This window comes from Chenopodium album, chromosome 19 (genome assembly GCF_948465745.1).
Source record: "Chenopodium album chromosome 19, dcCheAlbu1.1, whole genome shotgun sequence".
NCBI classification, from domain to species: domain Eukaryota; kingdom Viridiplantae; phylum Streptophyta; class Magnoliopsida; order Caryophyllales; family Amaranthaceae; genus Chenopodium; species Chenopodium album.
Window position 1 is genome coordinate 13,842,295 of NC_137852.1, and position 21,413 is coordinate 13,863,707.

General features: G+C 35.5%; 1 long non-coding RNA gene and 1 pseudogene across 1 annotated transcript; one reads left to right on the forward strand and one right to left on the reverse strand.

The window, feature by feature from the left end:
* The first annotated feature begins 3,464 nt into the window (after positions 1 to 3,464).
* Positions 3,465 to 20,278, forward strand: LOC145595869 (uncharacterized). Its single transcript, XR_014103029.1, has 5 exons — positions 3,465 to 3,661; positions 7,367 to 7,577; positions 18,793 to 18,871; positions 19,307 to 19,347; positions 19,936 to 20,278. It is a non-coding gene; the product is annotated as an uncharacterized LOC145595869 (long non-coding RNA).
* LOC145594741 (3-ketoacyl-CoA synthase 19 pseudogene) lies at positions 16,589 to 18,261 on the reverse strand (annotated as a pseudogene).
* Positions 20,279 to 21,413: the final 1,135 nt, after the last annotated feature.

The window sequence follows — 21,413 nt, forward strand, 5'->3', positions numbered from 1 at the left end:
AAAAACCGAAAACCCGAAAAACCGATCCGTAACCGTTCCGAAAATTAGGGTACCCGATCCAATAACCATAACGGTTTGGGTACCCGTTCCGATAATTTGTTATCGGGTATGGTTATGGGTATCATTTAAAATTAACGGTTACCCGATCCGATCCGATAAGCATTTTTTTTTGCTTGTTGTCTCTACTTAAATCTATTAATATAAATCTAAATTTTCAATTTACTTCATAATCACTTTATTATATCAATGATTAGTAATATTATTAATAATTTAGTCAAGATCATATGGTATTGTTGTTAATTAGTTGTAAATTATATCATAGTAACTACGTAATTAAGTATAATTATCATTATTGGATATCTTGTTGGGTACCCGATAACCGATCCGAAAATCCGGGTACCCGAAGTCCGGGTACCCGAACTTATCGGTTCCGGTTATGGGTATCACTTTTAATGATTTTGGTTATCGGGTACCCGAACCGTTAGTACTAATGGTACGGGTACCCGTCCCATGCTCACCCCTAGCGTGGTGGTGGGGCCGTGGTGGTGGCTGGGTAGTTTTAGGGTTTTTTTTTTTTTTTTTTCCTTTTTTTTAATTTTTTTTGGCCAATAATAATACGACACGTGGCTTTATGGGCCCACTTAACGGATTCTTAAACGGAATCAGTTAAGTGGTGGTAAAACCTATAATCGTGTTTTTTATGAGGTGGTAAAGTAATACTTTTTTTTTGGGAGGTGGTAAAAGAGATTTTCGTGTTTTTGTGAGGTGGTAAAAAACAAAATTTCCTTATTATTATTATTATTATTATTTTTTGATTATTAGTATTATTATTTTTTGATTATTAGTATTATTATTTATTGATTATTATTATTATTATTCTTATTATTATTATTATTATTATTATTATTATTATTATTATCGTTGTCCTTGTAATAAGAGCTTAAAAGAATGAAATTTGGCTTTATGTCATTAGCAATATCATTAGACATAAACTGAACTGAACTGAACTGAATTTCAACGTATGAGAACAAGCCCTAAATTATGTTGTTTGATAGAGTAGGTATTTCATTTGCGTTTCTTATTATTTGCAACAAAGGAATGGTCTATGTCTAATAAATAATACCTTTGTTGCAAGTAACGAGAAAAGGAATAGTATGATTTTCATTAATATCTAATGATATAAAAATAAGGTCAAATTAGTGCATCGTCATGCGTGTAAAGTTTGATTATGTCAATTATTTTGGGATAGAGGGAGTATAAGATAGTATTAAAAATTAAGGATGTACATAGTTTGGTTTGGACCGTAACCAAACCAGACCAAACCGCATTTGGTGTGGTTTAGCGGTTTGGTTTGGTTTACGATTTGGAAAATTATGGTTTGGTTTCTATTTTTGGGGAAATATTGGTTTGCGGTTTGGTTTGGTTTTTCGAAAATTATAAACCAAACCAAACCGTAAACCGCATTTTAATATTCATATAGTTTTTAATTAAATTAAAATAATTATGATATATTATAAAAAAAATTAAAAAAAACAAAAAAAACATGAAAAATCATTAGAAGACTATACGGTCAGTATACTACTATACTCTAAACTCATTCTCAAATATCAATACTTAAAATTCAATAGGTCATATAACTCATATTGCTCTTATTGTGTTAGCACTTAGCACTTGATTAGCTGGTTTGTTATTTTTATTAAAACTTTGTAGTAAAATTTAATCCCTTTGGGCTAATTATTTAAACTTTATTATAAATTTATTAATATTTGACAAACAATTTTTTAGGAAAAAATGTCGTCTCATCATAAACCGCACCAAACCGCATTATTACGGTTTGGTTTGGTTTGGTTTCAATACTAATATGGTTTGGTTTGGTTTAGAAAATTGACCAAACCGTATTTTGCGGTTTGGTTTGGTTTAGACTCAAACAGCACCAAACAAGACCATGTTTACCCCTATTAAAAATTATAAATTATTCTATAATGGATGTGAAATTAAAGATTAAACTTTAATTAAAAATAATTGTTTGGCATCGTTTTTTGTTCTCAGTTTCCCATTTTTTTAAAACAAAAAACCAAAAACATGAAACAAGAAAAAAGTGTTTTCACTCTTTTGCTCTTGTTTCTTTCCCTTTAGACGCCATCATGCTTAAGTGTATGATTATAGTGGGGTTCAAGTTTGGGATGCTTGAAATATTCCCTATAATACTATACAATTAAAATATTTCTGAAAAAAAAAATATTAAAAACATGGAACCCCAAAACATTTTAAAAACATAGAGTAATATTGCTCGAGGAAGATTTTAAAGACACCTCTTTCACTTCATTGCTCCGGGAAGATGTCTTAATGTATGACAACTAGTATGTTAGGTTGGAATTGTGTGACTTTATGGTTGGTTTTATGTTTGTGATCAGACTTTCATTGTGGATTTTGGTTACAACATATGTGTTGTAATATGATCGGATGATTTCGTCTAAAGTATTTCTAATTTTCTATTATGTGTGTTTGTATCAACTTTTGTTACCATTATGTATCAACTTTTGCTAACTTTATGTGTAACTTATTTCTTTTATATTCCTCGTTTTTTTTATTTTTAAATTTTTTTTTAAAAAGTTTGTCTAAAGCAATTTGTGTTACATGCTTTGGTTGTTATGTAGAATGAATGATGAATTGGTGCAAGAAAGTTATTATTATTATTATTATTATTATTATTATTATTGTCATTGTTGTAAACTAAGCTTAAAAGTATGAAATTTGGCTTTATATCATTAGCAATATCATTAGACATAAACTGAACCAAATTGAACTAAACTGAACTGAACTTATTAGAGATAAACTGAAATTAATCTGATGAGAACAGACCCTTAGGTTATGTAATCCACTAATTATCGATATATACAAATTAATTAATTTATTATAAAGTCATATAATCAGCCTTTAAACAAATTAATAGTAGATACGGAGGGGATTTGGATTACATTTGCTAAAAAAAAAGCCAACTTTCATGGACTAATCAATTTATTACAATGTATTCGGTATAAACAAAACGAACCACCAAATCAAACTTTATCTTAATATTAAAAATTGTATGTATAACACATATATTATCTTTTACTACTACTTTGATATTATTTTATAAAAAAGAGAAAAAATGTATTTTTTTGGGTTCATTGAGGTTGGGTCAGGAGTGATTTAATTTCATACTCCGTATTTGAGTATGCTAAATTATTATGTTCATACGAATTGAATTATAAATCAAATATTTTATGGGTTAATTTTAGATTAAGTCGAGTATGACACCTCTAATGTCCCTAATTGGATAGGAAGGAGGTGGTGGACCATATTTGAGGCCAAAATGGGTCAACATCAGAGCACGACCCCACTATATTGAATAACAATTCACAAGAATAGAATTTGGTTGGCATTTGGCAATCATTAGAATGTGTTCAAATTCAGGGGTTCATATGCATGAGCCACGACACAAAACTTTGCTCATTTACTATTCTACTCACTGCTCTTTCTCAATCTGCAAAGCCATTACTAGTAACTACTAAGGAGCACTTAATACTCATGTCTTATAATCCCTTTAAACCCTTGAATTTTAATGCCCACATAGGCCACATTACTTCCAAGAATTTTATTTTGCTGAATTCGCAACTGGGTATGTACAATTTTCTTCCAATTTTCCTTATTTTATTTTATTTGATTTCCCAATTTTTTTTTTAATTTTTAAATTTTTTTTTTTTATATTTTTGGCTGTATAAGTTGATTGCATGAAATGGGGTTTTGTTCGTTTCTTCATGAAGAGGGGATTAATGTGGTTTTATGTTGGTAATTTCTGAAATAGAAATGCTGCAAATTCTTGTAAAAGTGCTTGATTTTATTTGTTGGTGTTGTGGATTTTAATATTCTTTGAGCAATTTTGTTTTCAAGTTGAAATACTTGTGACATTTCCATGTTTATATTATTGACAATTATTTGTGGAGCTATTTCTGAAAGTTTGATAATTCTTAAATAAATTGAAGGAATCCAGATACGGAGTATATGTGTACAAACTCTTCTCAAGTAGGATTTGATTTTTTCTTTGATTTGTAATTTAGATTTTACCTCATGAATGCAAAAGAAAAGATGTTCAGTTTTGGGAGTAAAAAAGTGTACAGTAGAACTGTTATTTTGAGGTTGAATGAGGGGAGTAAGGAATTATTAGTAGATATTGATCAATTAAGAGATAAAATCAGTATTTTGTTAAGACCGGGAGGCGGAATTTTCTGCTAACGATTCATGTGGAGGGCACAGGTTTATGTGCAGTCCATTTAGTATGAACTTAAGTTCATATCATCGCGTAAAAATCAAGATCCTCACCCTTAAGTTTGCCTGCATTTAGCCTTAGGACTTTGAATAAAAGTATCTCTATATTTCATATAACAAGTCCTTCAAAAAGTGAAAATTATGGATAATTGTTTGATTGTTTTAAGTGGGTATTGGCTAGTTGTATGTACACCATCACCATATATGGTGGATATTACATTTCATTTCCATTCCCAGTCCACTGTCTAGAATTCCGCACCTATGCCATGGGCAGGTGCAGGGATGTTAAGCATGTCAGCTGGGTTGTCGTCCCTATATCTTAGTACAAGAATTCGTAACTACATCTAAAGGCTCTAATTGGGTTTTTCTCCTTTAATGGAACCCTCAGTTGGTTAATACTTCATTAATTGCGAAGCCATTTTCTTAAGAACCTACATTAATAACATGGTAAGGAAATAACTTCTTAGTATGAGTAACTAGACCTGCCTCTCTGCTTTTAACCAATTAATATTTTGGTAGATAGCTACTATCCTGAAAAGCTACACATGAGAATGCACCGAGGCTCATAAAGGCAACTGAAATGCTTGGTGGTTGTGTGAGGCAAGTGGGTGTAGTATAAGTGGGAAAAGGTGCATGGGATTCTGGCAGAAGGTGTGGATACCGATGATTATAATAGCTCTATTGGCCAAGAATATGCAACTGTTAAGGAGAGGTTTGTGTTGGAGGATTTTAGGCAATACTAAGGTGAGAAGACTGCAGAGAATGGGAAGATCTCACAATGACAAGTGATTGTTGATTTACTAGATAATTTTTAAGAGGCTGCCTGGAGAACCCTAAGCCAAGTTTTGAGGTCTTATTACTCCCTTTATCCTTAAATAGATATCATACTCGGGTGTCACTTGAAGATTTAGAATAGTAGATAGGGGGAAAATGTTAGCGAAAGTATACGAATTGGGAGAGAGTGAGAGAACAAAAGTAACAGAAAATTTACTTGAATGATATCATACTCGGGTGTCACTTGAAGATTTAGAATAGTAGATAGGGGGAAAATGTTAGCGAAAGTATACGAATTGGGAGAGAGTGAGAGAACAAAAGTAACAGAAAATTTACTTGAATGGTAAGTGTTTTTAATTTTTTCTTTTTTACTTCTTATTGAAGGTAAGTATGAAATCCATTTTTGGATGGAGTATTTATGAAGAGGAGAAGTAGATGATTTTGGGGAAGATCTCTTGGACAAGTTGAAGCTAATAAACTTGATGGGGAAGTGTTTTATTCACAACTCACAAATCTAAATAGGTAGACGAGTTGGGATGAAAAATAGGTACCAGCTATGCAGAGTGTCAGCTAAAGACAGTTGTTCAGCAATAAGTCATTTTAAGTTATCTAATTACTACTTTGTAAATATTGGAAAAGCACGTTGAGGATTTTTTAAACATTTGGTAGTTGATGCTCTATAAGGGAGAGGATGAAGTTATGTATTGAGAGATCCAGCTTGTAATTTACAAAAGTTGAGGGCATTGCTTGTTGATAAAATTTTTTTTTTGGTATGGGTTTGAGATTACCCTAAACCTTAGAATAGCTATCTGCCAATTTAATAAAATTACAGTAAAAGAAATAAAAATACATTGACTGATTACTAAGAAATTAAATCTATAAACCATAGTTAACTACATATTTTGCAAAGCAAAAACCTCTATGAAATTTGTATCAGAGTTAATACAATACCTTTAAGATGATCCTTCATGCTGACTTTTATTTATGCCTCACCTCATAGATTTTGTCTTTTGGCTCTTGACTCTTTTTTCCGAATGACAGTCTGTGACTTTCGTCTGCTATTTTGTTTGTGACAACAAGTCTACTTAATACAGACACGTCATATTCTGCCTTTTAGATTCAATATGTTGTCTTTTGGATTGGTGTTCCTCAGTGTCCTCTGAGTAAATATTTGCTGGAAAACAACGTAAGTTTGATTAGGATTAAGTGGGTTAGCGGAAGAATTTTATAAATGCTTCCCATGTGAATGACAATTTGGAAAAGGGGCAACTAGTGTAATTTTCTTTTAAATGGGGCTTTGAGACTAATTTATAGATCAAGTTGATTATCTTTGTTAGAGTTTGTTTAAGGGGTAGAAGATTTAGTTTTGAGTAATTTATTTATTTGGACTCTGAAGGGTCTAATTTTTTCAACGTCATTGTTTTCTGAGCTGGACTATGCCAATGAATTTGTGCTATTAAGGGGAGATGATTACAAAACATATGTTGAGGATCATAACATGTAAAAAGCATTAATTATGTTCAATGAGCTGAGTTTAAATAATATAGATGACACTTCTTCCATAACTAGTAATTTTCTTTACTCTGACTAGTTAGTGTGAAGGTGAATGATTGAGGAATTGCTGTAGATTTACTGCAAGGCCACAGAACAGGAATTTATCAGGCCGAATGATTATAGATGATTACAGTTTGAGTCTAAAAGTATTTTTGTTCAAAAGCCAATCTTTGATTTTGCCTAATTTTTTCTGTGAGATGATTTCATGAAGTGTGACAAGGTTATGCAACTGCTGTCTAAGGGAACAATGTATTATCTGGATTACTAGACAAATCATGGCGTGTATCTTAAGCACTCTAGTTGAAATTATGAGTAACATTGTGATTAGTATTTTTTCAGTTTCACCAAACTCGTACTTAAAACTAGTTTGACCTTACCTAAACATATGTGAACTCATAAAACTTATTTTAAATTGTGAAATGAACGACTGAGCATTTCTCCACTTGTTTTGATTTAATCACATTTATTTGAGGTAATAGTAAAAACATGATGATGAGATAACGACTATAAAATGACTTACTAGACTAATGAGGTCCGCATTATGGTTGCAAGGGTTTTATATCTAAATCAAGGGGGTATGCATATTTGTACCGTGAATGATTCCTTTGAGAAGCATGAAGCATAGTATTAGTATCTATATTTATGTTCTTTCTTAGCTAGGTTGTGTCACTTGGGAGTTTGATTTTTATTTTCCTTGTTTCTTATTGCTTATATATTTATCTTCTTTTAGTGGGCGGTGCTGGTTGGATTTGTGCTTCATTCGTATTGCCGTTTCTATGCAGTGGAGATGTGATCTGACATTTCACATAACTGCAATGCTACAAGCCTACAACCATATTAAATGAAGTTTCTGGTTACTCTGGTCACTAATATATAGCAGCAGCAGAAAGAAGCTCTCAGCTTGCTTTTGATAAAAAAAAAGCTGAATATTCTGTCACGAGGTAAGCCAAAAGCTCTTTGATTAACCCTTTTTGTGAGAGGTCCTGAATATTCCTCACCTGAATTAATTACTCAAAGGCCTTTATGTGTGATACCTGAGAACTCACTCCCCATGGGATGTCAGTTTTCATGGGTATCTCTGTGGTATATTCTTTAGAAAAGTAATTTTTAACATGTTTAAATATATACTGATATCTAGTATGTTATCACAGATTGACACTATTGAATTCACTTATAAAATCTTACATGTGTACTTTAACGTGTAAAGTCTTCACAAAATAACAAGAGAAGGTTCTAATTTGCCTATGCTATCACTTATGCTTTAAAACTTTTTTTTTTTCTTTTTTGTTTGTTTTTTACAATTAAGTTGAAAACTTCCAACATTTCAAATTATGCTGCTATTGACCTAACATCTGGGAATAAACTTGTGTTGACATGTGGTCCATACGCACCAACCAACGTTATGTTGAACAAAAAAACCCTAGTTTAAACATTATGACCTTTATTATTCATATTGATTAGTAGTGTATTAAAAACTCCGCCAGTGGGTTTCCCGCTGCCAGTCCCAAGCCTGGATAAAGGAGGAGGGTTACGGTAGGCCAGTGACAGCCAGTATAAAACTTCGTCACATCCCATGACATGAGCCAAACAGATATTTTCGTGGGGGCGTTCCCTACTCAGCGACGCGCTGCACTTCCTAGACCCGGGTGTAGTGATAAGTATGCAAGGGTTGCTAGGTCGTCGCCCAGAAGCGACGCGCCACATTGCCCGAGTGTGGTGTCAAATGAGCAAGGGCGTGCCATTGGGGCGTTCCCTACTGAGCGACGCGCTGCACTTCCCAGACCCGGGTGCAGTGATAAGTATGTAAGGGTTGCTAGGTCGTCGCCCAGAAGCGACGCGCCATATTGCCCAATTGTGGTGTCAAATAATCAAGGACTTGGAGTTGGGATCAGGAGGGAGCGTGGGAGAAAAGAATTTAGTTTGCGGATTGGTTCTTGGAATGTGGGGTCTCTTACGGGAAAATCAGCAGAATTGGTAGAAGTAATGAAAAGACGACGCGTGAACATCATGTGCCTCCAAGAGACAAGATGGACAGGAGAAGGAGCTCGAGGCTTGGTTTTGGGGTATAAGGTATGGTATGTTGGGCAAGAAACGAGCCACAGAACAAGGAATGGTGGAGCTAGGAACGGAGTTGGTGTGGTTCTCGATGAGAGGTTGGCAAAAGAGGTGATCGAGGTCTATCGGAAGAACGATAGGTTGATAAGGCTGAAGTTGCTATGTGGCAAGGAGGTTGTGAATGTTATCAGTGCTTATGCTCCCCAAGTGGGTTTAGATGCAGAAGAGAAACGACAATTTTGGGAGGACCTAGACGAGGTGGTGCAGGGTGTCCACCACTCAGAGAAGTTATATATTGGAGGGGATCTAAATGGGCACGTTGGGGCGAGCCGAGATGGCTATGAGAGTGTCCATGGAGGCTTTGGGTATGGGCAGAGGGACGCCGGTGGTGAAGCTATTATGGATTTTGCCCAATCATATGATTTAATTTTGGCTAATACTTGGTTTAAGAAGAGGGATTCACACTTGATAACTTTTCGGAATGGAGCAAATGCAACTCAAATAGACTTCCTGCTCACAAGGAGCATAGATAGACAAAGTTGCATAAACTGTAAGGTTATCCCAGGGGAGAGTGTGGTCACCCAACACCGGCTATTGGTAATGACTATTCGTCTGAAAGAGAAGGCGAAGAAAAAAGTTAGACAAGAAGAACCAAGGATAAGATGGTGGACCCTAAGGGATGCAAAAGCTAAGGTTTTTACAGAAAAGGTAATTGAAGAAGCGGATTGGGATGGAGAGGTGGATCCGGACATGACCTGGTTACGAATGAAGAACTGTTTCCTAAGAGTGGCCAAAGAGGTCTTAGGGGAAGTAAGGGGAAGAACTTCGGTACAGAGAGATACTTCGTGGTGGAATGAAGAGGTGAAAGCAGTAATTAAGCAAAAAAGGGAATGCTATCAAGCCTTAGGAAAATGTAGGAGTGATGAAACCTTTGCAGCGTATAAGGAGGCTAAGAGTAAGGCAAAGGCAGCTGTTCGCCAAGCAAAAGAAAAGGCATATCAGGAGGTTTATGAAAAGCTTGATTCCAAGGAGGGAGAAAGGATCATTTATAAGATGGCAAAGAGAAGACAAGAGGCAAGGAAGGATATTGGCATGGTGAAGTGTGTCAAAGATAAGAACCAAATGGTCCTAGTGCAAGAGGAGGGCATCAAGGACAGGTGGAAGGGGTACTTCGATGAATTATTTAATGGAAGTAATGGAGTTGTGATAGGAGATACCTCTATGAGTGATGAAGAAATCAACATGGAGTATGTGCGAAGGATTAGGAGAGTAGAGGTGGAGATTGCACTGAGGAAGATGAAACCTAAGAAGGCGGTTGGCCCTGATGGGGTACCGATAGAGGTGTGGAGGTGTTTGGGTAAGATTGGTATTGATTGGTTAACAAACCTTTTCAACAAGATATGGACGGCTACAAGGATCCCACAAGATTGGAGGAAGAGCACCTTGGTCCCGGTTTATAAAAACAAAGGAGACGCTCAAGATTGTTCTAACTATCGAGGAATTAAGCTTATGAGCCATACTATGAAGTTGTGGGAAAGGGTGATTGAACAAAGGTTGAGGGCATGCACAAGCATTTCAGATAACCAATTTGGTTTTATGCCTGGGAGATCTACTATGGAGGCAATCCATTTGATAAGACAAATGATGGAGTTTTATAGGGTAAAGAAGAAAGATCTTCATATGGTCTTTATTGATTTAGAGAAGGCATATGACAAGGTGCCAAGAGAGATACTTTGGTGGGCAATGTTGAAGAAAGGTATCCCACGAAGGTATGTAGACCTAGTTAAGGATATGTATCGGGATGTGTCAACAAATGTGAGGACATGCGGAGGGTTGACAAAAGATTTCCCTATTACAATCGGATTACATCAAGGGTCTGCATTAAGCCCTTTTCTTTTTGCAACGGTTCTAGACGAATTAACTAGACCAATTCAAGATGAGGTTCCATGGTGTATGCTGTTCGCAGATGATATCGTTTTGGTGGATGAGACTAAGGATGGGGTTAATGTCAAGTTGGAGCAATGGAGGCAAAGGTTGGAATCTAGAGGGTTTAAGCTAAGTCGGAGTAAGACTGAATATTTGGTATGTCGTTTTGGCACTCAGAGGGGGACAAGCAATGAAGTGGTGAGTTTGGATGGAAAGGATTTGACCATGAGTGAATGTTTTAAGTACCTAGGGTCGATCATCCAGAAGAATGGTGACATTGATCAAGACGTGACCCACAGGATTAAGTCAGGGTGGCTTAAATGGAGAGCGGCCACGGGAGTGCTATGCGACCGCAGCATTCCCTTAAAGTTGAAGGGAAAATTCTACAGGACTGCCATAAGACCAGTGTTGCTCTATGGTACAGAATGTTGGGCTTCTAAGAAAGAGCATATTAAAAAGATGGAGGTTACGGAAATGCGCATGTTAAGGTGGATGTGTGGAAACACTTTAAGAGATAGAATCAGAAATGAGGTTATTCGCAAGAAAGTAGGTGTGGCGGGCATTGTAGATAAATTAAGGGAAAATCGTCTGCGTTGGTTTGGACATGTAAGACGGAGACCCGAGGGTGCACCGGTGCGAAGAGTGGAAGAGTGGGACCATGGAGGGATTAAACGAGGAAGAGGGAGACCAAAGATGACTTGGTTGGAAGGAGTGAGGAAGGATATGAAGTGCATGGATTTACGTGAGGATGAAGTTTTGGATCGTAAGGGATGGAGGACAAAGATTTATGTTGATGACTACACGGAATAATCAAATTTGGTTCATGTTAGCCGACCCCACTTTTGGGATTAAGGCTTTGATTGATTGATTGATTGATTGATTGATTAGTAGTGTATTAAAACTTTTTTTTTTGACAGAAGTGTATTAAAACTTTAATAAAACATATAATATTATTTATCTCTTATGACCCTTATTATAATACAATGACTTTTATTTTAACACATTGACCTTTTAATTAATATAACAACCTTTATGTTTATATGGCAACATTTAAACAGAGTGACCCTAATATTAGTGGTTCACAGTAAGAGTTTGTATAATTTTGCAAGGTGCTTGCTTTTGCAAACTATGGCAGTTACTGAGACCATGGTTGCAGTTGTGATTTTTCTCTATTGCTGTCACCTATTGATTAAGATAGGAAAGGGACAAAAACAATTTCTAAAACTCAAAGCATGAAGGCCTTGATTAAGTAATAATAACAATTCACCACTGCAAAAAATATGCTAGGGATGTTTGATTGGATCTTTTTGACGTGATAACAGGGATCCTAATTTCCCCTTCATACCTCCTTGACCTCATTCCTTCTTTACTCTTATATATGAAAATATTTTAACTCCCCACATCTTAATGTTTGAGAAAATCCTCAGTATCATGTACTCTCTCCTTTTAAACAATAATTAATGACAGGAGATAAGAATCAAAGTAAAGATAAAAAGAAATAATATGTGTAAACAGAAAGATACACACTACATAGAAGATAGAACGGAATTGACTTGCCTTGGTGGTTTTGTTTACAACTCTTGTTGTGCTACTTGTTTGTGATTTAGGGATTTCAAGGGAAATTAAGGTTTTGTCTATGTAGCCCGTGCAATAGTTTTGACCACAACATTTACATATACACTGTGTTAGTGCATGTGTGATGAACATATATAAGATGTGAACATAGAAGATAGTGGGAAACGAGAGTTTACAGGGAACACATATCAATTAAAGCTTATTAGTAACACATACAACACCCCTTAAAGTACATCCCACCTCTCAAGAACATTAACCAAAGAGTCTTTGTAATCTCTCACAATTATGAAGAGAAGACCCATGACCCTTTTTTAATATAGTAGGTAAAGGTAGTATTGTAGCACATTTGGATGACTAAAATTAGTAATTCCTTCTTTTTTGGGCTACAAGTTGACTTTACGTAGTTTTTGGAGTTTTAGTTGAACTTGTTAAAATAATATGTGAGGTTGTTGGAAAATTAAAAGTTATGAAAACAGAATCTGGGTAAATAATTTATTTAAAAGTGTTGTGAGAGAAAGGAAATAATAAAAAAGTAGAGTGGGGACTATGGGTGGAGACTGGAGAGAGAGATGATACAAAAGTGTAGAAGATTTCCATTTTTAGAATTGTTGCACTTAAAAAAGACAGCTGATTATGGGAAGTGTTGCACTTAAAAAAAAAACAGTGGGAGTATGAGATTGGGTTAAAAGAGTGATCTACATTCATGGCATTAGCTCATATTGGACAAATGGGTGGATATCATATAGGAATATACTTCGTTGCATCTAATGTGTATTCTGTAGAGGTCACCATAGAGGAGAATGCCACAATGTATTTATGTATGTAACCGGCCTCTAGCTCCCACACCTTATATTGTACCTCATATATTAGGGGAACTAGGTTTATAGTAATTTTTTTTACCTTCTGAATGTGTTTGTGCCTTGAGTTGGTTTTTGTATACTGACAGGGTATATTACATTTGACATTTCACATGTATGTAAGGAGGACTCAAAATTTGTGTTACAGCTGTGTTTGTCATTTGATATGTTAGGATTTTGTTTTAATTCTGTGTTATTGGTGGTAGTCATCACATAATTATATGCTTACCAAGAGAATTGAAGGGATGAACAGTGATTAATGTTATTCTCTATTAAGACTGTTTTTGATACTAGTGCATATCTCAATGGCGTACTAAGATCTTCTAGGGATACATCAAGACCAAAGAGTTTCCTATGAAGTAAGGAGGGCCCTTTAACTCAATTATTTGGGTATAAGCTATACGGAAGTAGTGTCAATCGTCCTAGCTAGAGTTACCTAAACTCCCCCTCCCCCCCTGCGAATTTCGTACTGGTACGATGGAACACTTTTGGGCTTTAAAAACAGAATTAGGTAGCAAATTATCTTCCGCATACTCGTTCCATGTATTAAAGCACATTACGGATTAGGTATCACAGATCCTAGCCAATGGACAAATAATTGGAAATTATTTTGTTAGGAGGAACACCTTAACAAGATTGTAGATAAAAGAAGTAACAGCTAAGAGGAGGCATCTGGTTGCCTTGATGAGCTGGAATAGTGTAGTGGTGATAAATTCTAATAGGTTAGAGGTCAAACTAAGAAGAATTGGGGAGAACGATCAAATTGATCATATAAAGATCAAAGAGGATGTGGATGTTTATGAAGACCCACAAATATGTTTTTGAAATTCATAGGGCGGATGTTTATGAAGACCCACAATATTCTTTTGTAAATTGTGGTACATGGCAGATCTGAGGATTTAGTTTGTGGCAGATAAAGTATTGTTTTTACTTTTCATGTTTCACTAGTAAGGAGTAAAGGACTTAGGAGAAGTGGTTGTAGAAGAGAAAGTTGTAACTTGTAAGAGGTTACTTATTACTGAATATCCACCTTCTGTCCTTTCTGGTCCTGCGAAATTAAAACTTTCCATTATGCACATGCAGAACGTATAATCATAAATTGCCTTTTGGACCCTCCTCCATTACTTGTCTGTCACAGCAGCACTCTAGCATCAGTGAATTCTTGGATAATTGAAGGGAGTAAAGGATCTCTGTTGGCAACAGGGGATTATGGTCATTTTTTTTTTAGGTATTCTAAATGATTCACCATTCTTATTTTTTGTCGGGTGAAAATTCTGTCTCTCATGCTTTGTGATCACAATCTCACACTTTAGGCCATGGCATGGTTTTAAATCTTGTATATGGACGTGATAGCCGTAATGGTCGAGACTCAAGAACCACTTTCGTGGGCAACGCGGGCAGTACGTGACTGTTGCGGCTTAATATTTTGGTCGTGGTAACCTCAAAACCCTATGCAATGTGGTGATTCGGTCAAAATCTTATACCATGGTCATGATGATAAATTTAAGCAACATTACTGCATCACAACCGTATCATAAAGGATTTTGATCTTACTACGACAAAGACACAAGGCTGCAACAGCTGCAAACCACACCTGCATTGCCCATGAAAGTGGCTATCAGTCTCTCACTACCCCAGTTGAGTTTATAACCCATGCTTTGAGTGGTCATACCTCTTTTATGGATTAATCAAAGTTAGTCCCTCGTCTATAGTTTTGCTTTGAGAAAGTGACAACTTATGGGACAGTTATGATATCGTTCTGTAAAAGATTCAGTTAAAGTTTTTAGTGTGCTCATGATTCTTAGATTAAGATCTGGCGATGCAGTGAGGTGAATGAATTGCTATCCTAGTTTTTTTTTTATTCATTTGCCAATCATCTGAAATTTACGTAGCTATTTGAGTAATGATTATAGGTTGCTATTGATAACTGCATTTTAGACATCGATGCTTGTTTTAAAGATGTATGTCCTGGGTTGGGACCCTAAAAGAGAGAAGGTCTGGGAATTGAATAGATATATATTTGGTTGTAGGCCAGAGACGAAGAGCATTTGAGTTAATCACTTATTTGTTGAGGAGAACATGTCAAGGAGAGTCTATCTCGAACAAGAAATAGAAGAAAACTTGTGCATTTAAGTCAAGTTAAAATGTAGAAGGGATATTCTATTCCTTCTGAAATCTCTATTACCTTGTGTTGTGGATTCATGCACAATAATAATGCTAACAGTATCATAAGTAAAGGCAATAAAATGAAAGGACCTGGAAGAACCAAAATACGTTGCCAACAGAATATTCGACATATTACTGGAAGGAACTTCAATACAAATAATGTTTTGAGTCAACAGATACAAGATTAGTTGCAATATCCCTGTGAGGAAGGTGTGATGACTATAGTGTCTCCAAATACTTCAGTCTATATTAAATTTAGTTGCAGTGGCCTTAAGTCGGGATAAGTTGCAATTGCCATGCTAGGAAGTTGTAGAGATTTTCATTTTCTATAGCAAACCTTTTAACTACTCTCTGAAGGTTGTGGACTTCTGATGACTGAATTAAGTTCTGCTTTCAGAAGCTCTTGTGGTACTAGTAGCACTCTGGCCTACCACAGTAATGTGCCTTCTTTCTCCTCTATGAAACGGAGGGATGATATTGATTTGGTTGAGAAAGTTAGAATTGGAGCCATTTATTCAATTCACTTACTGACTGGTCAAGCATTAAAGACTGTTTTGATGAAAGCTGTATTTCCAAGTTATGTTTAAGTAAGTTATGTATATTCTAGGAATAAGTTGCTTAATGAGTTGTTTAATTACACCTAATCTCTTAATATCCAGACCGTCGCTTTTCGTGGTTATAGACAAAGACTTGCTTCATATGTGATGTGAACAGTTTGATTTTAATAATTATGTCATGTTTAGTTGGAAACTGATTTATTTTTATTAAACCAATTTAAGGATAGTTAATGTTCCATTGATTTTCATAAGATTGTGTGCAAGCTTGAATCCTTGAAGAATGTTTGTTATGGTTATGTAATGAATTAGCAAGCAACTGTATGTCTGTATGTTTTTTCTAATATAAGGAAGTAAATTAAAATTTCATAATATTCACCGGCCAAACAAGAGGTGACCCCGCTGGTGTAGTTGCATTTGAGGGGTAAGGGTTATTAGATCCGTAGCAATGCATACAAGGGACTAAATTAAGGGTTGGTGAACCAGAGATGGTGGTTTCAGGAGGGAAAAAAACAGAGGGGTAGGGGAGTAGTTTTAGTACCTATTACAATATCACCCATACTTGGAAGTGTTTTATCATGTTACCCAATCTTTTAAGTGACATTTAATTTTCTACTAGACATGTTTCTCCCTTATAATCACCATCCTAAGCCAGAGTCTGATAGTAGAGTTCGTTATGAATATATTCAGTCTACTGTTAGCGGATGAGGCTCCAGAGAGTCGTGTTTGCTAATTGGGTGGTGCTCATTACGAATATAACATGGTGATAAGGGATTTTTCCAGAAAATACTTACAAAAAAATTGAGGTACCCACTCTAATTATAAAACCAAGAAAATAACATTATTCTCTTTTTTCTGTTTTTGTGGGGAGGGGTGATTTTAGATCAATCAGATTGGTGTAAGAATTACATGGACCTATAACCAGAATAATATGGCCCTATAATCAGCAATTATGCTGGAAACCTAAACTTTTATAATAAAAAGAAAACACAAATAAAATTCAAGATTAAGAACAACATACATTAAACAAATATGCTAACAGTATTGGTGGTGTTCTTGCCTGTCTATTCCAGTCTAACGAAGCTCAATGTTTCGTCATTGATCCAACTGTACCTTTCCATAAAAGGATTTACTATGGTTTTCACTGGGTATTCATCTATGCAGTCATCCCAAGCGTTCCTATCTTTTAAATCTTGCATCACCTCCCACAAACAATTATTGCACTTAAACCCTGCCCCAAAGCTGATCATGAGAATCTTATCTCCTTTCTTGAGTCTCTTTTTAGCCTCCATGTAACCCAGAACATACCAAAAGCCAGCGGCCGAGGTATTCCCCCATCTGTGAAGTGCCATCCTAGCGGGTTCCAAATCGTAATCACTGAGCTGCAAGCCTTTTCCTGTACCATCAATAACAGCCCTGCCACCTGGATGTATGCAAAAGTGTTGAATACCAGCCTTGAAATTTAATCCTTGTCCAACTTTTTCAAGGTCACCCTTTGTCCAACTACTAGATATAAGTAGATATCGAATCAGCTCCCGTAACGGTAAAATCCTAGGCACCAGCACCTTAAGATTCTCAGTGAAGGCTTGAGCAGCTGCCTTTGGTAGATGTCTGGTGAGACAAAATCCAGGGTACCCCTCGTCATCTTCTTTTTGGAAGCAACAATTGTATGCCTCATCATCAGCTCCAAGGTGGGTTCTCAACAAATAGTTGAGCTTGATAATCGCCCGATGTTTCAAATGTCTGTTGTTTGAGAAGAGCATTGAGCAACCCCCTGTGCGGAACAGACAGTTGGAGAGCATGAAGGATCGGTCTCTGCCTGTGTACCAGTGTGTTCCCATGGATTCACTGCTAACGACAATAGCGTTCACATTCTTGTGTACTTTAAAAAGTTGCTGGACAATATCAATGGCAATGAGGCTTGCACTACAACCCATCCCAGTGACGTTAAATGTCTTAATGTCGTGCCGCATTTTGTAATGGTTAACAACCCGGGATGTGAGAGAAGGAACTGTAGCAAGCAAGGAGACATTGACAATAAGGATATCAACATCTGTTGGGGATATCCCTGACCTATCGAATAGCTTATCGAGTGTTGCAAAGATGATTTCATCCATCTCTTCCAGGGCATCAGTAAGAGTAGGACTTGCTTCTCTGCCTTCAATTACATTTTTAGGACAGTAAGTTGACTCTCCAATGCCTGAACTCACTATAGTTTTCAAGAGGTACCTAAATTCCTCTATACGAAGTCTCTTGTTTCGGAATACAATGCTGGCACACTTTTCAGTGCTTAGCTTCCTATCTTCTGGAGGCTTAAAGCACTCATAGTGAAGCATGTAACAGCATTGATCCCTCTTATTAATTACCCGCTTACATAGAAGGTAAGCGATGTACAAGAAGGGAAATAGATAGAGTGCCGTGAGAAGCTCCATGAGAGGAAACAAATAGAGAGAAAATAAGTGGAAAAAAAAAAAATTACTGGTGTTTTTTTTGATATATTATTTTGCAAGGAAAGTTGTTCCTTTAAGTGCCTCTTTATAAGAATTTGTGAGCATAAAAAAACATTTTATCTTGTTTAGGTAAACTTTTAGTGCCTTTCCTATCCCTTTCAATCTGTCTGTATCTCTCTCAATCACTCAGGACATGGGCTTGACTCATAAAAGATAATGGAAGCATTAATAACAACTACAACCTACAATCACCCTTATTTTTATTTTTACAGGTCCAGGCTGTTTATTTTCTTTTGCTCCCTTTTTAAGCAGTAAAAAAAAAAAAAGGTTTTCAACAACTCTTTGTTCTTCTATAAGATTTATACAGTTGGTAAAGTCAGTGGGCCACTTTATATTAACTCTAACCTTAGATTGATAAACTTAATCTCCATACCCCTTTAAGTTTTCCTTTCCCTTTTTCTTGTAATTTTAGAATCTGGGTATCTGACATATATCTGTTATTTACATTATCAGTGGATCAACACATTGTTTAGACAAATTTCTGATCTTTGACAGGTTATATTTGTGATTCAGGATTCTCTATAGGGCATTGCAGAAGTAATTGGAAACAAAATAAAATTATATTGATTGCTACGAGAACCCGAGAACCGAGGTAATCATGAGTGTTCGAATTATTTCTTGCTATGGGATTGGCATAAATTCAAATTGCTGGGTATCTGCAAATATTTATATTTATTTATTTATTTTCATTTTTTTGTCAGTCACTACATACTTCGTATAACTTAATTTTCCTGATTATTTTGCTCTCAAATGAATGTGCCACTTGTGAAATTGACTTGGTCCCCTGCAGTGATTTTATTACAGACGCAGGTATTTATTTACTGTCAGAACTGTCATCACATAGATCATGGCAGTAACTGTAGTAAAAAAATGCCCTCTCAAAACTGAACTATTCTAATTGGTTGTTCTAAGATTTGAGTTATGTTTCTTCTGCTGCTAATACTGAGTAGCGTTTGTGACAACAGTTTGTGATGAGATTTTAAATTTTTACTAATTTAAGATCGTATCCTTGTACCGCCTATTGCAGTTTAGCAGCCAACCAAGGAAGCATAAATCAACTTATATTTGGTAAGTTTATTTCCTGATATATCTATTGTTCTTACTCCTTTAGCCACAACATGAAATGGAATTTTCGAAAGGTTGCTCATGTTATTCCTTCTTATGTCACCCTGGGTATTCCAAATAAGTGCACTATATTTTGTAGGCTTCTATAATCGTAATCAAATACGTATGAATTTTAAGCAAGTGGGACAGTCACAACGTTTGATAGATTTGTTTCGGAAGTACCTAGTCCTGTTGTATGCATATGGACTAAGAGACTCATTCTGGTGACTGATGAACACCCCGCTCCCCAACGGTCCATCCTTAATTCAACAAGAAAGATAAAACTTCCTGTTATAGAAGCTGTTTACTTAAATTGATGATGTACTATAGGTTAGTAGGTGGTTGTATGTCGTTTTATTCAAGGATTATCCTAATCATATACAAGTAGTATATAATTTAAAATGACACGTGAAGGTTTGCGTCTTTGTGTGCGTTTTCTAGAAGATCTGGCAAGAGCTACATGCTGAATGTGCATGTTTATCTGTAAATCCCTTTATCTGATTCACCAGAGATTTGGCTACTAAAAACTGTTAAATGTGTTTTTCATTTCAGGCTGTATAATAAGGACATGCATCTGCAGGCGATTTTGCCAGAAGTTTCGATTCCGGATCTCTTATACTGAATCTAATTCATGTTTTTTTCTGCTATAATTTTTAGGCAACAGACCTTTCAGAGCATAAACTTGTGATGAATTGTCAAAACTTTCTTGGCCAGATTTTTGGGCTGTGATTGAGTGATTATACACTGTAAAAATCATTGCAGTTTGTACCTCTATATTAGTTGCCAACCCTTTAATTGTACCATGATCTAGTCATATTTAATGTCTACCAAATGTTATGTTTGCTGTTGTAATGTTGTTAACCATATGCCAAGAACTAAAGATGTTTTTTTATTTTTTATTTTTTTATTTTTTATTTTTTTAAATAAAATAAATTAACCTGCTACCTACTGCAATAAATTAGGGCAATAAATGAGAAAGATGGCTAATTGAATTGTGAAAATGAGTGTACAATATCCCTTCTCATATCTAACATTCTAACTCCAATCAACAACAATAATTTCATAAATAATCCCCCAACCAAAAACCACATTTTGTGAAACATTAAAAGCTCTTTATTTTTTTTAAGAAAACCTAGAAATGTACTAATAAAAGTTCATTTGTTCAACATGTGTTAGTAAGCAACGGATTGAAAGTTAAATGGGGTTTTTGATAAGAGTTGTCAATTCTTGTCTTTTATTATATAAAATCCTTGACAACACTATTTATTCATTTGGTGGACAGTTTTTAGGTTCATCTATTTATAAGTTTAGGTGGGAGTGAAGAAATGACTCAAAGTTTTGTAGTGTAGAAAAATGACTTACCTATATAATTTATGAATTTGACGTACTCTACTAAAGAACAATGGGGATTTTGGAATATTCAAAGGATAATGTTTAGTGACATGCTCGTCCTTGTCTAGAAATGGGCAGTAGAAATCCTCTGTCCTATTTTTGTGTTTTTATCGCATGAATAGCATAGACCCCGTGGTTGCACGGAAATAACTAAGATTTTTATCTTGAAAAAATACAATTTAATAATTCTAACTTTGATTATTCTACAATAATTCCAATTTTTACCTCTGTTTTCTTCTAATAGTCTCAAACCGGTCAACAAAAGTCAACAACCTGTTATTATAGGTTGCTTGACACGTGTAGGCATGTGAGTGGTAACATTTTTTTTAAAAAAAAAATAGAAAAAAATTTAAAAAGAAAAGAATAAATAAGGCAACCAGCCAACCACCCTTCTCCAGCCCCAACCACCACCCCCACCCCCTGCTGATGCACCACCAACTAACCACCCCTATTCTAAGCCACCCAACTGGAAACAACCCCCTCCCTAATCTCACCCCCCCTAAGGCCCCGTTCTTTAGAGCTGTTCTGCTCTGCTCTGCTATAATAATAATAAAAAATAATAAAAAAAATTAAAAAAATAATAATAATAATAATAATAATAATAATAATAATAATAAAATCTGCTCTACTATGCTCGG